Source organism: Drosophila ananassae, chromosome 2L, assembly GCF_017639315.1.
Source record: "Drosophila ananassae strain 14024-0371.13 chromosome 2L, ASM1763931v2, whole genome shotgun sequence".
Classification (NCBI taxonomy): Eukaryota; Metazoa; Arthropoda; class Insecta; order Diptera; family Drosophilidae; genus Drosophila; species Drosophila ananassae.
The window spans coordinates 23,939,025-23,956,377 of NC_057927.1; the positions used below are offsets into that span (position 1 = coordinate 23,939,025).

Sequence of the window (17,353 nt, forward strand, 5' to 3'; positions counted from 1 at the left end):
ATTAAAAAATATATTAATTGAAAAAGCAAAGTATAAAAATATTCTTTAATAATTGAGGAATTAAATAATTTTACTAATAAAACAATTTTAAATGATATAAATGATCTAATAGCAGAGACAAAAACCAAGTCAAGCTTATAAAACTGGTCGTTGCTGGATAGCACGGACACAAACCGATCTCCCTCAACTGTTCCCTGCATTAAAATCTTGTGGGAACAGTTTTAGCAGCAGAAGGTAGACCACTCCACTTACTATTTTGATCTTTTAGACGGGCCGCTTAGACAACTTTAAAGTTGGCTTCGTCGGTTCAGCGCAGTCGCAGTTTCAGCCGACGTTAACTTCGGCAGCAATACCAGATGCTATTTTCGAATTGGACGATCTGTCAGCACACTGCCGAGCTGAGCTGAGCTCAGGCGGGCCAAGTCGATCAGTTGGATTCACGTCGTCGGCGAGTTGAGAAGCAAAACGCGGAAACGGTTGAGCAAGCTAGCCGAGAACCTGAGCTGAGTTTCAAGATACCTTTGTTTATGCGCGGGGTTTTTTCCGGCGACCATTGACCATAAATCAGAGCAAATGAGATCGTTGCGGTTGTGAATGAGCCAAGCTTAAATTCGCTGAGATTGCAGTGCAGCTTTCAAATTCATCTCAGTGTGGTAATTTCTGTGCTTCACTTTGTTGGCTAATTGTGCAAGTTATAAAAAAATAAAAATACAAAACAACAACAAGTACACTTCATATTTCGCATGCGCGACGTTTTAAAGTGTTTGTGAGGCGTGTGTGCTGGTGTACGTCTATCTGTGTCCGCTCAATCTTTGCTCAATCGCAATCTTTGGGCATTGCCAAAACTGGTTAACTTAAAGCAAACGTGTTCTTTACGTTTTTTGTTGACTTTGCCAGCGCAAAGCCAAAAGTTAGTCAGCAAATTACAGAAGGAAAACACAGCGGCAACGGGTAATAACAAATTGTGGCAACAGTTCCTGCACTCAGTTGTTTACAACTAAATCCACTCAACCGCAGTATCTGCAACGCCAGCCACTTTCAAGAACTTCAAGGAACACAGGTAATAACCGCTGGCCACTGGCCTCTTCATTACAATTTTAAAGGGCCGAAAATGATGCCCATAGTGGGTTTTCCAATGAGAATTCAAGGATGCCATAAGCCGCAAAAAGATAATGCAGGCCACTTAATTTCCAACCAACAAAACGAGAAAAAGCAACAACTTTTAAAGCAGCTTCGTCAACGACCTGCTCCAATTCGATTTATGCAGCCCAAGGTCAACAGCAACGGCTTTAAAATGCAAACTCAGCCGAAGCTGAATCTCCAAACGTATCTGATGTTGTCGCGTCTTTTGTTTTGCGTTTCTTGAACTTTTCTGCCCAGCACGACTTTTGTTGTGTTTTTTGTTTTCTTAAAGCGCACAGGTGAACAAAGGTGAACAAAAAATCTGAAGACTGTAACTCGTTGCCTTTAAAGAGTCAAGCTAAAGTAATTCTTCTGATACTATTCATATTTTCTATAAAATTAATAAATTTAATTAAAGGAATTACTTATTTATAAAACATTCGACGTCATTAATGAAGTTATTAAATGCTAATGTAATAACTGAAGATAACAATTTATTAAGCAAAACTATGCAGTTAAGGAACGTAATACGCAAACGCCGTAGAATCATTGAAAAACAAGCCTCTCCTACTTAGTTCATTGATTAAATTATAACTAGTTGATGTTTAGTAAATCCGTTTGTTTTCTTTTATATGTAAATATGCTTACAACTTCTGCATGTGTTAACGGGTAATTATTTAATTTGCTGCCTCTAACCGGGTACTTAACCTTTCCAAAATTTACCCACAAACCGCAACAATGAGAGTTGCCACAACAACAATAGCAAATGCAATAACAAAGCGAGCAAAAACAACAATCACCGAGGTGGCCGCATTACTTGGCACAATTAAAACCGCAAAACTCAACTCGTTAGTTAACTTTGACCTGCTCAACAAAAAACGAAAACCAAAAAAAATAAAAGAGTAAAATGGCTTCCCTACACACACAAAGTTTAGCACTGCCATTTAAAGGGCCGTAGCAAAATTTATGCTTAGGCCCTAAAAAAGAAGCCATCAACTTCTGAGTAATTTCTGGATTACTGTGTGACTAATTAAAAATTAGGCAATTAATGTTGGTCAAGGCGTGTGTTTGGGAGGCGTGGCAAACCTCCGCTGGCCCTCACCGTTTAGTTTAATTATTTCACATGAATTGCACAAAACTCGGAGGCAAGGGAGTCGCTTAATAAGGCCTTTAACATTATTGCCAATTTTTTCTCCGGTCATGAGGTAATTTCTGCATCAATAGGTATTACCCAAAGATCATAAAGTCGATGAAAGATATATGTATGTAAATCTTATCAAAAGTTCTTAAAAATCTTGCAAGTCACAGTGAGTGATACGAATTCGCATTCGCGCTTTATTAAAAAGTAAAGTTTGCTCATAACAGCTCAATAGCCCACAATGACTTCCCATTGGCGGTATTGGAGTATGAGTAATGGCATTCCGAATCATCAATGGCAATGGTATCAGCGGGAAATTAAATGAAAGTTTTCCCTTGTTTTTGTTATTTTTTTTTTCCAGTAAATGGAAATTATTCTGCTTAAATTGCTAATTGTTTCGGCCAAAAATTCTAATTAGTGCATCCGCGTTCAATTTGAAGAACTCGTTAGCTGCCAATTGCCGATGGCAATAAATTGCATTTAACATTTTGGCACTTGTTTGGGGCCTTTTAAAGTGCAATTAACGCCACGCTGATGCACAATTATTTATTTTCCAATTGGATATTTATTTTTGTAGCTGACATTTTTTTTGTCGCACTTTGACAACGCTTCGGGGGTTGACTGGGAGGCGGAGGTGGTATTCATTGAGTTGGTCAAGGTGATTCGGCGTTTTGGCCGTTTGTTACATTTGTAAAATTTGCATACCATCGAACGGATGCACTTGTAATGGCAATTGATTTACAAGCCATGTGAATCGATATCAGCGGAATAGCAAAAAATTATTTCCTCCTATATGCGCGTATATATAATTATTCAATTAAACGACCCCACATACAGAACAATTTGTAGCGAACCAAAGGTAACCGCCAATAAAAATATTCATACAAATAAATATATTTTCCTTTTCATTTATATCGGCTTTTTTTTACATTTTCCGGCATGAGACATGAAGCCACGAACGCAATCAAAGTAGGAGCTTTATGGAGCAGGAAAAAAATTAAACACGACCGCCAAAAGTCCGTGGCAAATTTAATTTATTTGTTTGATTTCATTTGCAAAAAGTGTCAGCTTTATAAAAGCGCCATAATAAATGAGCGGCACGTGAGGAGCCAACAGAATTCTCTTCTTGGGAGAAGAGGAGTTTTAACTATTGGACAAGGGACCAATTAATTGTTATAAAAATGATCACTTTTATTAATTGATTAATGAAATTTGGCTATTAATATGACTTGATGCCTAGCTCTTAGAAGGAAAAATACTATATTCATGTACTAATTACATTAAATTGCCCATCATTTTGGCCCGTTAATAAATATCAATATAATCAATTTACACTTTTTCGAGCCACAAATCAGTCAACTCTAATTATTGTAAATAGCATTTGAGCAAGCGCTGCATGCGGAGGAAGTTAAATCAATTATGTAAATACTCCTAACCAAGTTATGAAATATGTCGAAAACGGCCAAATAAAATTGAGTTTGATGCGAAATCAATGAAGCTGGCCATAAACATAAACAATCAGCAGAGGCGAAAATAGATTTTCCAACTCATCGCATTTTTATGCCGCCGAAAATGTTGATGGGAATATGCAAAGTTTCTTTTCTTTCTGTTCATATTTGCATCGTTTATCCGACTTCCTGATAACTGACAACTGACAACCACTAACCGTAATAAGCCACTTGTAAGGCGGCCATAATGTAGATCTATGGGCCAGATATATGCCCCCGTTGAAGCTGCTCTGTTTTCGTATCTTACGTTTGACACATTTGCATAATCTCGAGCAAATCTTTGGTAACAAGTAATCGAAAATAAATTTGCATAACAAATGCCAAGTAAGCGGACCAGCGTCAGTAGGAAAAATGAGCAATAATCTGGGAGCGAGGAGTGGGAAGACTTAGCATTGACGACAGCTCTACAACAATCAATAAAATATATAGATATAAATACACATTGAATATATCCTTGATTGTTTTTTTCATCGATGCGCACGGAAATTTAATCACAATTTAAATTGAAATTCCCCAAAAGCAAAAGGAGACGAAAGGTCGCTTCCATTTGGGCACAAATACTATATATGAAACTGAACAAATTTTTGCATACTTATTTGTATATCAGCAAATAGAACAAACAGCAGCCCCAAGGCTCACTGGCCGTAAAAAATAAAAGAAACAAAGTTACTGTTCTGGTGTATGGTTCTCTATACCGTTCTCCATACTTGGCTCCCGGTTCCGAGTAATTGCCAAATGTTTACGCACATATGTACGAGTAATATTTGCATATAAACAGGCATATGTAGCCGCTTTTCATTCCAACATTGCAACGATTTTTTAGGGCTCCCCCATTTGCATTTCATTTCAAAGCCTGTTTTTCAGAAATCTTTTTTCTTTTTTTTTCTTTTTTTGTGATTTCTGAAGAATCCTAGGGGCATTCAGAATATGAAGTGCCAAACGATGTGCTGTGATTTCATTTGGTAAGCTGAATTCGTTGATGATGGGATTTTTAAACGGCCCAGCAGGTTGGCAAGGTACAAAGTGACATGATTCTCCATGGACAAACAAAATACATATAGAGATTAAAAAAAAATGGATTGTAAACATCGAGAGGACTCTTTATGGATTGGATAGGATTGCAACACTTCAATTAATTTCCCTTTGTCTGCTGTTTAATTGAAAAACGTTCGTACCGTTCATCATCGTTCTGGGTGACTCCTTAAGACACTGTCGACAGATAATTCCGGGTTAATGACTCTTTCCAGTGACACTTGAACGCTTCGCCCCAAGTCAGCAGATGGCTTTGCTATGAGCTTCTGCCACTCTGCCATTCGGCCAAAAGCCGCTTACAGTCCCAGCCGGAGTCTGGCCTTTTTGGTTATGGTGGTTTTCCCAGCAAAAACAATAAAAACAAAAAAGATGGCCAAAACGAAGCGGACCAACTAAAGCAGAACTCAGTTTGCGATTACTCACCAAGCCAAGTTGACTAAGCAACTAAGCTGAGCCATCAGCATGATGAGCCGAAAAGGGCGAAGGAGGGTGGCAGCTTGAAATTGGATCGCAGTTTTTTCTTTTGGCTTTTTTTATTTTTCGGCCATGCTCGTGTTTGTTTTGGACTGAATGCGCTCAACTGTTAAACGGGATAAAATGCAATGCTAGCGCATTTTTAATTGTTATTGCTATTGTTGTTGGCCGGTGGTGTTGACTAAATTTAGTTGAAAATACAGTTGAAAATTTACTCGACTCGACTCTGTTGCGAACCTTGAATATCTGTGCATAATTGGTTGGAAAATGTTTGCACAACGCATACACGGCACTTCGCACATCAAACCGAAACCTAAACCTAAACCGAAACCAAAATCTGAGAGCTCGCATGAGGTCGTGTGTTAATTATTTCGGTGCAGCTTAAACAATAAACAAATAAATAATAATAATAATAATAAATTAAACGCTGGTGGTGGTGAATTAATGTAGGCAAGGCCAATGCATTACAATCGCTTGTGCAAATTTTGAAATCTCGTTTGACCTTCTTCCTTCCTATTTTTTGCTTTGGGTGCTCTCTGGTTCACACGTTAGTTAAATCATTGCCAAACAATTGCAGGCGACAGTCAATTGCCAGCCAACAAACAAATGCCCAAATAAAAGCGAGAAATATAATATTTTGTTCATTGCAGCATCCCAAGCGTTTGTCATGCCCCTTGCCGCAGTCGCCGATATCCATTTGTATATGAAATAATATGTAATACGACATACATAAAAATGCAATCAAATAAATTTGAATTTTCATTTTTATTGGACAACAAAATGGCTTTTGACTTCTGCATTTCATGTGCATTTGACGCTCGCTTGGCTGTCCTTTATTTGCTCTTTTATTTTGCAGTTTGTGTCAGGACCTCGGAGACCCTTTGTCTGAGCCCTGTTTTGTGAATATTTATTTTAGCCAATTAATTGCCATTCCGATTGAGCAACTTCCTTGTCCTCGCCCCTTTGTCCTCTGCCTTTTTTCTCCAGGGACCAGCCGAAAAGTCTTTAAATGTTAAAGGGCTCGTAATTTGCGGAATGCCTGCATATCCCATTCAGGAATATGAATGAAATTTTTTGGCCCGCCAGGAGAAAAAGCAATAAAAGCCTTTAAATATTTACATACTCAGCCAGAAAAGAGCAAACAAGCGGGAATCTCTCAGCGACGTGCGCAATCTCCTCTTCTCATATGCAAATAAATGCTAAACAGTTGAGGGCCTTGAATCCCATCGTTTTTGTGTGCTCGCCACGCTTTCGACTATCTGACGGAGGGCTTCAACTTTTGCAAGCTTACCACACGGCGTATACTTGATCGACTTACCAAAAGTTCAATGTATGCCAACCGGCGGCCGCATTCTTGCTTTGTTTGCTTGTTTATGTGTACTCCAGGGCTGAAAAGTGATTGTCGGTGTCACAGAGATTTGTTCTGGTCCCCCCGGATACGCCCGGATGTTAAAGGATTCCCTCAAAGCCACCATCCCCCTCAGCTTCCCGAAAGCAATGTTCTTCTGCCGGCTGTGTCTTGCGTTTGTCACACAAATAACAGAAACACTTTTGCCCCAGTGTCTATGTCGCTTGTGAGCAGCTGCAGCTGCATCTGCCATGTTATTTGCTGTCTACTGATATCTAGCCCAATCCCAGTCCCATTTTCCCACCCACGCCCACCTCCAGCCACGCCCACAAAACAAGCGAGCCCAGACGCAATGCACTTTATGTCTTGCTGCTGATTGAGGCGCCAGCGTCTGGAGGGCTCGCTGCTAGAACAGCTCTCACACGGGAAAAATTTTAAATAATAGTATTGTGATCCTCCAAACTTTTAGTTTTAATATATGTTTTCAGAAGTCTTATAGTAGAAAATTTTATATTTAAATAGGTAAGGTCAAAATAAGTGAAAAATAAAATTATACAGCGCAAAAGCGGAATATAATTATTTTTAAATGCCTTTATGTAATAAATATAATATTATGCAAATAAGTACGAACTGGTATGAATTTAGAAATTAATGCATAAGTTTCGTCACTTTTTGTTGTATTTCTATTTTGCAATACTTTTTGGTATTTTTGGCGAAAATTCCACCAAATTATAATTGGTTCCAGATAATTTGCATGAATATTTCATTTTATTTTCAGTCAAAAATTTAATTTTATTGATATTCATTTCGTGTCAGTGTAAGTAGGCACTGGTCCCGCTCCTCCCTGATTGTCGTCAAAGCATCACACCGACATCGTCATCATCATTCCCGGTGTCATCCCCGAAGGAGCACCTCTCCCCGGCGCTAATCCCTGTCATGCTCTAACGTCCTGGCGGCTGCTTCGCTTGTTCCTCCCTGTTGTTATTGTCAAGTGCAAGTGTGTCGGTGAAATATGCAAAGACATAAATATTTCAACGTGTTAGTGTGCCGGGCGGGGTGAGAAAAACTGCTCGGAATGTGTGAAAATCACCGAGTGAGGGCTGAAATCACAATGCAAGCTGAACAGTTCACTTTCCCCCGGCTCCCCAAAGTTGGCCAAAGGCGAGGTCGGAATCCTTTCGGCATTGAGCATTCTGTTATGCAATGGTAACTGACCTTAGCCAATTTCCCGGGCATTGTGCACAGAAGATTCAATGGGACGAATGTTGAAAGATTTATCAACTAGCCAGGTAGCTGGGACAGCTCGTACGGTCATAAATAGGAATCGGTATCGCATGTCGAAGCTTCTCGATTACCCGGTAATATATTGGTGTTTATATTTAATTTAATGTCTGTATATAAATTGCATACACTTTGGGTTAATTTGCATTTCGTATTAACCGGTATTGCATGCACAATACGTATACCTGCGCTGACGTATCTACGGCAGCCAATCGTATTTTCCATTTAGGAAAACAACGGTTGTATTCATTGCCAAGATTGCCAAGAGCAGGCTTCAAGTGTCGAGTCATAAGTCAAAGATACGGGAACTTAGCCACACGGGCTTAAGATGAATGGGCACTGGAAAAATTTACATGCTAAGTGCTTTTCGATTGGAAATAACATTAAATATGGAATTTATTAAAATACTCATGCGTTATTGTTTTCTAAATAATTGTAATTAATTTAAAGCTGGTTTTCTACATGCTAACAGCATTACTAAATGCGGTGATTTATTCAAATTGACATAACTGACTTTCAAAAACTATTAATAATTATGGACACTGATAGTGGCTTGAGTAATGGTCTTCGTGAATTTTTACAAATTCATTTTAGTTACTGTTTTCTTTTCGTGTATGAACGTTACCTGATGTTGAACACATTGTTTTGGTAGCTTGGCAATCAAAGTGCGACCTTAGCTGGCCCTCGTTTATGACATTTCTGTTATAGGCACGTTGATTAACAACAGCACTGACGAATTCCGGTTTTTTCGCACTAAGCTGTGACTAAGTGAAAATCGACTGTTGATCTATTGGGTGTCGTCAGCCCCTGCGCTTTCCCCCCCATTTGTTCCACTAATGCAGGTTCTTTGTTTGCCAATTGAGGATGCACATTCCTTGACTGGCCCGTTCCCCTCCCCTTTCACAACTAATACTTAGTAAGCCTCTAGGGGTCGTCTAGTGCTGGCACCCTTGAGTCAAGAGCTTAGCGAACAAAGTCTGGCGTTCGGCATTATATAAGCTGATTGCTGGCTCAATCATTGCACACGGCCAGTAATTGCCCGGCAGTTGCTAATTTTCTTCAGCTCAAAGTACACGAATCAGACACGGGGCATTTCAAGAGCGAAAGTTCACGTCGGGGTTGTCGGCAATTAGAAAAGGTAACAATTATTTAATATCGGCCCACTCGATTGGCTGCAATGTGGACTAAAGACTCTTAATTAACTGCTCAATTTGCACTCGGTAATTAAAGAGCAATCGGTTCACGAGAAAAATATATTTCCAATGTTAATGGAAATCTAAGCCAGACTTACGTGTAAAGGTTACCAAGCGGATCACATTGAAAATTAATCCGTCTAATAAAGTTTAGTGGCTTAATTATTGTTCGATTAAAGTTACACATAAGGTTTCCTTGGCATTAAAGTTGTCATACTGCTTCTGAATACAGTGTATTTAATGTTTTCTCAAATTCTGTTTGGAAATCATGTGAACAATTTTTTAATTAAGGCCGAACCATTCTGCTACCGCATTTCAGTTGCATCGATTCGCTTGCGTGATCAGTTATTTGTCAAAGAGGATTTCGATGCGGTTGCCATTGATTTTGCACGCCATTCCGATACCATAACGTCGCTTCGCATCGCATTGCCCTAAGCTATTGCCCAGGCAACTGTAAACTAGAATTTTGAATTCACAAATTTCAATTAACAACGCTGGCAAATGCGCTGACTCAGGGCCTGGCCAACATCCTAGCCAGAAGGAAGGAAATTGCAAATGCTTCGCTCCCACATGGAAGCTGAAAAATACCACTGGCAAATCGTTCATGACTGGGCGGGTTATGAAATGGCAGGCAGCTACATTGTGACAGTTTAATTGGGCTTGGCATGGGTGAGTGTGCAAGATTTCGCTGCAATGCACTGCACACTGTGTAACACGGAAACCGCTCAGAAGTATGCTATTTGAAATCGGATAGACTTAACCTACATACGCAGTGCTATCCGATTTGAAGCTTTCGGGTTAAAATTGTGCCTTAGTTACCAATTTATTTCAAGAATTTAAAGAGAACTTTATGCACATAATTGCCAATAAAAAATTAATTAATTCTTTTAGTGCTAATTTCAGAATGAATATTATATCCAACAACATCAGATGGCTATAAGTAATGGATTTACATTTTTCGTTGCTTCCATTTGGTGCAGTCTTGTCTATAAACCTTTCTTCATGCACTAGAACAGAATACCCCTCCTGGGCAAACTGGCAACTAATGACTCGTAATAATTGCGGTTCATGTTCGGCAAGAAAAATAGGCTTCATTAAATACAAATGCGCTTAGCAGGAGGCCTAAGGCCTACAACGAATGCGGCCCACAGCCAAGTCCCAGCACCACCGGGCCACCATCAGGCAACAACATCGCAAAACCGAACCAACGAGCATAACAAACGATCTATGAACATTTGCCTCCATCTCCATGTGTAGTGTTGGCCATTTGTGGAGCAACCCATGGCTTAAACATTTTGCGGTTACACCCAGGAAATTGTTTGTTGGATTTCTGAATTATATTTTGCTGGCTGATACAAAATGTAAACCTGCAAACACATATTCCAGCATGTGTGCCAGTCAGTCTGGAGAGTGTGTGTGTACACATGCTTCTGATTAAGTTGTGCCGGAGCTTTTCAATTTTTAGGAGCTTGAATATTATGTGAAAATGGAATTTAAACGCAAACAATTTGTTATTAAACGTTAAAGCCTGTTTGCCTATGCAATTTTCTTCGTCTGCGGCTGAGTACACGAAGCGTATACACAATGTGGCCAAGAGAAATTATGCTAAACGGTTTACGGCTTACAACAGAGCAGCATCGAAGACTGGCTTACAAGAATCCGCCTTTGACTTTTGCCAAATTATTTTCCCATTTGCAGCTAACCAAATAATGTGTCGAATAATTTGTGAACTATTACAGAGGCTGTTAAGCTATTCTACATAAGAGTTGTTACTTTGTACACATACATTCATGGAATCCTTTTTCCACTATTACTAACACATGAGCGCTTTTTTTGGCGCTGACCGGCGAAATTGTTGTGGTGCAAATTTATTGAGCGTGAAATTTTTTGCAAATTTGTGTTTTTTTCCCCCAACGGGTGTAGGGCATGGGCAAAACTGAAAATAAATATAAATATTTATTAGTGAGAGTAGGGAGTAAACAGGCGATCGGCTAATTTCGTGCTCGCGTGTGTGTGTGTGTGTGTGTTTGTGTGTGCGTGGGATCCTATACACATAACCAATCAAATATACATTTATATATATTCCCATGCCAGCAGGCATCTCCTGTCCTTTCTTGAGGCCTTGTCATAAATTTTCCACCTGAGTGTAACTGATAAAAAAGGGCCGCATCAGGTCGATCGTTGTTCCGAGGTTTTTTGTTGACCCTTCAGGTTTAACGGAATTTCACTTTCTTTTGACAATTTTTTCCTTTTGATACTTGTTTCAACCCTTATAAAATTTTATATTAGAAATTAAATTTCTTCGTATAACTCAAAAAATAATTTTTAAATATTTCAATGGTCTTGGATTGAAAAATCATTTAAAATGATATGCAATAACATATTCTTTAGTTTTCATAATTATTTTTTCCTTATGTTGTACAAATGATCATAGTGATTTGGTTGGATATATTTTTCTTAATCAATTTCATTTATTTTTTCACACACCTAATTTGTCTCATAGGTTGCCCAAGGGACCAAATGATCATGGTGAATTGGGTGAATATATTTTTTCCTGATCAATTTCATTTAGTTTTTCACAAACCTAATGTGAAAATTTTTGTGGCGCAAATGATCAATTGAATTGGTAGGAACTTAGGCAAACGGCGTAAAATCGGGGGGGAAAAATTAAAAAAAGTGTATACAGGCAAACGGCGTACGGAGCCGATTTACTAGCGCCACCTATGTGTCAAATGTAAAAATGTGGTGAATTTACTAGCGTCATCTACATGTCAAATTAAAATGTGGTGAATTTACTAGCGCCATTTACATGTAAATATTGACATGTAAAAAGATCGGCTAGTCCTGAAATTTGACAGGATCATGTAGAAAACTTGTGTCGAGTAAAATGATCTGTCAAAGAGTGCTAGCGTTCGCAAATATAAATACATGTAGAAAAAACTTGAAAGGATCATACCATTAGTTTGCCTGTATACACTTTTTTTAATTTTTCCCCCCTTAAAAAAGTGTATACAGGCAAACGGCGTACGGAGCCGATTTACTAGCGCCACCTATGTGTCAAATGTAAAATGTGGTGAATTTACTAGCGCCATCTACATGTCAAATGTAAAAATGTGGTGAATTTACTAGCGTCATCTACATGTCAAATTAAAATGTGGTGAATTTACTAGCGCCATTTACATGTAAATATTGACATGTAAAAAGATCGGCTAGTCCTGAAATTTGACAGGATCATGTAGAAAACTTGTGTCGAGTAAAATGATCTGTCAAAGAGTGCTAGCGTTCGCAAATATAAATACATGTAGAAAAAACTTGAAAGGATCATACCATTAGTTTGCCTGTATACACTTTTTTTAATTTTTCCCCCCCGATTTTACGCCGTTTGCCTAAGTTCCTACCAATTCAATTGATCATTTGCGCCACAAAAATTTTCACATTAGGTTTGTGAAAAACTAAATGAAATTGATCAGGAAAAAATATATTCACCCAATTCACCATGATCGTTTGGTCCCTTGGGCAACCTATGAGACAAATTAGGTGTGTGAAAAAATAAATGAAATTGATTAAGAAAAATATATCCAACCAAATCACTATGATCATTTGTACAACATAAGGAAAAAATAATTATGAAAACTAAAGAATATGTTATTGCATATCATTTTAAATGATTTTTCAATCCAAGACCATTGAAATATTTAAAAATTATTTTTTGAGTTATACGAAGAAATTTAATTTCTAATATAAAATTTTATAAGGGTTGAAACAAGTATCAAAAGGAAAAAATTGTCAAAAGAAAGTGAAATTCCGTTAAACCTGAAGGGTCAACAAAAAACCTCGGAACAACGATCGACCTGATGCGGCCCTTTTTTATCAGTTACACTCAGGTGGAAAATTTATGACAAGGCCTCAAGAAAGGACAGGAGATGCCTGCTGGCATGGGAATATATATAAATGTATATTTGATTGGTTATGTGTATAGGATCCCACGCACACACAAACACACACACACACACACACGCGAGCACGAAATTAGCCGATCGCCTGTTTACTCCCTACTGGAGGCGTCAGGCTCTAAGCACTATCTCGTGTTTCGAGTCTTCTGATTGGTTTTCCCAATTAATTGACTTGTGGAAATTGTGGGAGTGGTTTTCAGGTGTTTCCATTCATGGCTTCAATACATTCAAACACAAGAACCTGTTCTCATTTTTATGGATGAATAGGTTTCTATGATTATTTTAGAGATACAATTTTTAGTCTAAATCTCGCTTTGCCGGTTAGAACATTCTATACGTAAAATTTTATCTTGAATATGGATCCACAAGTAACCTGCGATTTATGCAACATCAATTACTCTCTGGAAAAATTTTTTGGTCATTATGAGGGGTGTGTTGGTATACCCATCCGGAACAAGAAACATTATTATTACAGATTATGTGATCTTGACATACATTCAGATGAGGAGTTGTATGATGAAGATGATGACATAGAAATCTACAGGACTACGAAACCTCGTCGTACTTCATGTTCATCTGATTCCTGGGTTGAGGAATACGTCATTATGAATATGTCGTTATTGAATAAATGAATATATGAAAATATTGAATAAAATAATCACAAATATATAAAAATCAAAGCATCTTGTTTCCTTCTCTTCACTTCTTCCTATCCTGTCTTTCATGGCTCCCAGGTCTTTTGATTGGTTTACTCAATTCTTTGATCTGGAAAATTAGGGGTTGTTTTCAAGTGTCACAACCTGTTTTCAGTTTTCGAGGATCGATGGGTGTCAATGATTATTTTAGGACTCCAATGGTTAGTCTAAATTTAACAGCCCAAGCAGGTTATTGAACTAAACCCTAAAACAGCAAAAAAAAAAAAAAAAAATATAAAAAACCATGAGTCAAATCAGTGTAATATTTGAAGACAGTCAATCGAGTGATGATCTTTTCCCATTGTCAAATCTCGGAGCTAAAACTCTTGAGGAATTATTTGATGATGTGAAAAATATTTCTTTCACATCATTTTATAATATAATCACACCCACATGGGACTATCCAGAACCTTCAAATATCGACCTTGATGATGATTGGATCGTTCCAAACACCCAGGACATTTCCATATTAGAAGACGATGCACCGAATACGCCATGTTTTATCCCAGAGACACAAGATGAAAATTGTGGCATTCCAACATTTCCAGATGACGATAACATTTTTTCGGAATTAATTCAAGATAAAGATTATTATTTAAAATTAATGAATGAAGAAGATGATGCAATATTAAATGAATATATGAAAAATATTGAATAAAACTATACATAAAAATGTCTGGCAAAATAAAAATTTATATAAAAATTTAATTATGGTTTTTTTATTTTTATCTCACATAAAGCATTAATCATTATATAAATGGATTGATGAATATTGATATTTATATGATTTATTTGGATGTTTTTATTCTTAAGTTAATTAATTCTATTAATATCTTGGGATGATGCATTAAAAAATGCAAATATAATTCATCTCGGAGCCAGTACTTTTGCACTTCAGGACAAAAGTAGCAGTTATAGTATGATGATCGAGCTTTTGTGATGCTGAAGTTATGCACTTTTAGAATGTGACGTTTTAATCCATAACGATATTTAAATGAGGGGCTTTCTATACAAAGATCACAAACGAATGTTTCCATTTCGATATTTATGTTATAAACTGATTTAAAGAATAAACTAGAACTCCTTTTATAGGATGTTATGAGGAAAATATTCAATATGGATACAATATACATAGATATAACAAAATGAAAGAATCATTCAAGCATCTCTTTCAGTCTTATTATCAAATGTTACATTAATAGTTGCATTAAAATTTAAAAATAATCATATTGACATCTCTTTCTATCATTTTATTTAAAAAGTATATAAAAATCCTTATACAATGAGATGGGATGGGGTTTTTCAATATTGAAAAGTATAAAAGAGCGAGATCACTGATTAAATGATTCAGTTTTCTTTTTTAATCGACTCCGGGAGTATATAATATTAATCTAATGGTATGTGGAAATATTTTTCATCCAATAAAAGAGCTCGATTCACTTATGTATTATGAACCAAAGTCTTTCTTAGATACTCTGAATGATCAAAAGCCTGTTATTGGCTACACAAAGATCGAGGACTTATGTATTAATTTTGAGTACAAGATCATTGGGTGTAAGATAAAGAAAACAACATATGGAACTAAAATCGCTATTTACTTAACTGGCAAGGATGACGAACCACTGTGGATATTTTTACCAAAGAGTTATGTAAATAAATTTTCAACTAAAACACCATTTAAGAAATTGAAGGAAAATGGAATAACGCATCTAGTATATAAAGGAAAAGAGATGACTAGATATAGCACTCCATTTTTACAATTTATATCAAAAGAGTAATGGTATAAAAGAGTCTATTCCTTATTGTGGATCATCAGTCTTGTGTCTTCTACATAATCCCAAACACCTCGAAAATGTATTCGGATCAAATCAAGCTATTTCTGCTGCAATTTGAGGATATGCTTTTTGAGGAACACCAAAAAAAACTTGAATATCTAAAAGCAACCCTGGAAGATTTGGAAGAAAAGGAGCTCCTGTACTCAAAATATGGATTTCACTACAAAATATGTCCCTGGAGTGATGATGACGCAACTGAGGGCCCCGACACTTGTAATTGCCACAAACTTCCAATATACATAAAGGAAGCCATGGATATTATGATAAGATATTATAAAATAACTAAAAGAATGTATCAAGAACCCGAAAAATAAAAATATATTTTTTATATAATATATAAAAATTTGTTTATTTTCATATTAAGATTATAAATTCATTTAAAACATTTACTAAACATTTTTGAAATTAGCTTATCATTATAGGCGAAATCTTTTGTTTTGAAAATCCTGATAAAACTCTTTAAAGTTTTTCGGTTGCTTTTGTAAAGAGCAAATAGCATACAGTAATGTCCACAGGTATTGGAAAAGTATCCTTGCAATTGCTGTTTGTTATAAGTATATTTTGATGCATTTCTCTTTAAAAATGTAACAAATTCTTTTTTCTGGGGATATTGCCCGTAAGAATCAAAAAATTCAGCCGACTTTTTGTTATAGAAGTAAAATGCAACCCAATGCATTCCTGGTTGGTTTGAATAATCAGTGTTAACCACAAATAATGCTGGGTATTCACTAATTTCTTTTGGTAGTTTATCTGCTGGAAAAACGCCTTTAAATATTTTTTTAGTTTGTTGATTGCTTGAAAGCAAGTTCATGATTTGTATTGTATTCATTTTTAAAGAAGTACCCGAATATTTCGATGTTTATCAATATCAATCATAGAATCGTATTCACAATAAACAAGACATGTTACAGCCTCATCAAGAGGTTCAGAGAATCGTCCTTCTATTCTTATTGTTCCTTGAGATATTAAGTTAGAACAAACACTTGAATTTGAGTGATCCGCAGTTAAATCAAATGCTAATATGAAACTATTTTTGTCAAACATTTCCTTAGAAATTTGCAGACCTCGATCATAATGTTTAATTCCGCATGCTCTAAATAGTAAATTATATGCTCTTGAACTTTGTACATTGTTAGAATTCGAGAAATCGAATTCAAGCGCCTGTGAAGGCACTTGTACTCCATTAACTAATAGATTAAATCGTTGAATTTTAAAGTTTTCAAATTTAAAAGGATCTAATCCTCTATTTCCTGAATATGCTCGGTTTTTTACCATACAGAAAACCAAAAAATTTGGAATTTGCCCAATGACAGCATTATCGATTGATAATGTATTATTTCCTGGGTATATTGTAAAAGATTTTACTTCAACTTTATTGTATGGGTATATTGCATTTTTTGTTTGTAAAACGTGGTGATGAGCTAATAAAATACTGGGGTTAACTACCACATGGTTCATAAAAAGCTGTGCTTCTAATATCTTAAGATTCGACTCAGTCCCGTCTTCCAATAAATAAAATGCTGTTTTTTCAATATTAAAAGTAATACGCAAATCAACATTATTTACAAGCAGCTTTGGTTGGTTGAAAATATCACCATGAACTTTTCCAAATAATTCAACTTTGTTACTATTTTGAAAGATATTTTTAAGAATTAGACAACCATCACTTTTAAATGGTGTTTGAGTTCCATAATTTGGAAAATATCCTTGTGTTGCTAAATGACTTTCACTTGCATCACAACCATAGTTTAAAATGGTTTGTAAATATGATCTA

The 17,353-nt window shown here is 36.5% G+C and overlaps 1 protein-coding gene across 1 annotated transcript in view; it reads left to right on the plus strand.

Annotated features, from left to right (window-relative positions):
- Window positions 1-411: 411 nt before the first annotated feature.
- Window positions 412-17,353, plus strand: part of LOC6503424 (ABC transporter G family member 20) — a 66,174-nt gene continuing 49,232 nt past the window's right edge. Inside the window, exon 1 of the mRNA XM_001967418.4 lies at window positions 412-1,060. The gene's annotated coding sequence lies outside the window, so the exon portion shown is untranslated. The remainder of the gene's footprint in view (window positions 1,061-17,353) is intronic.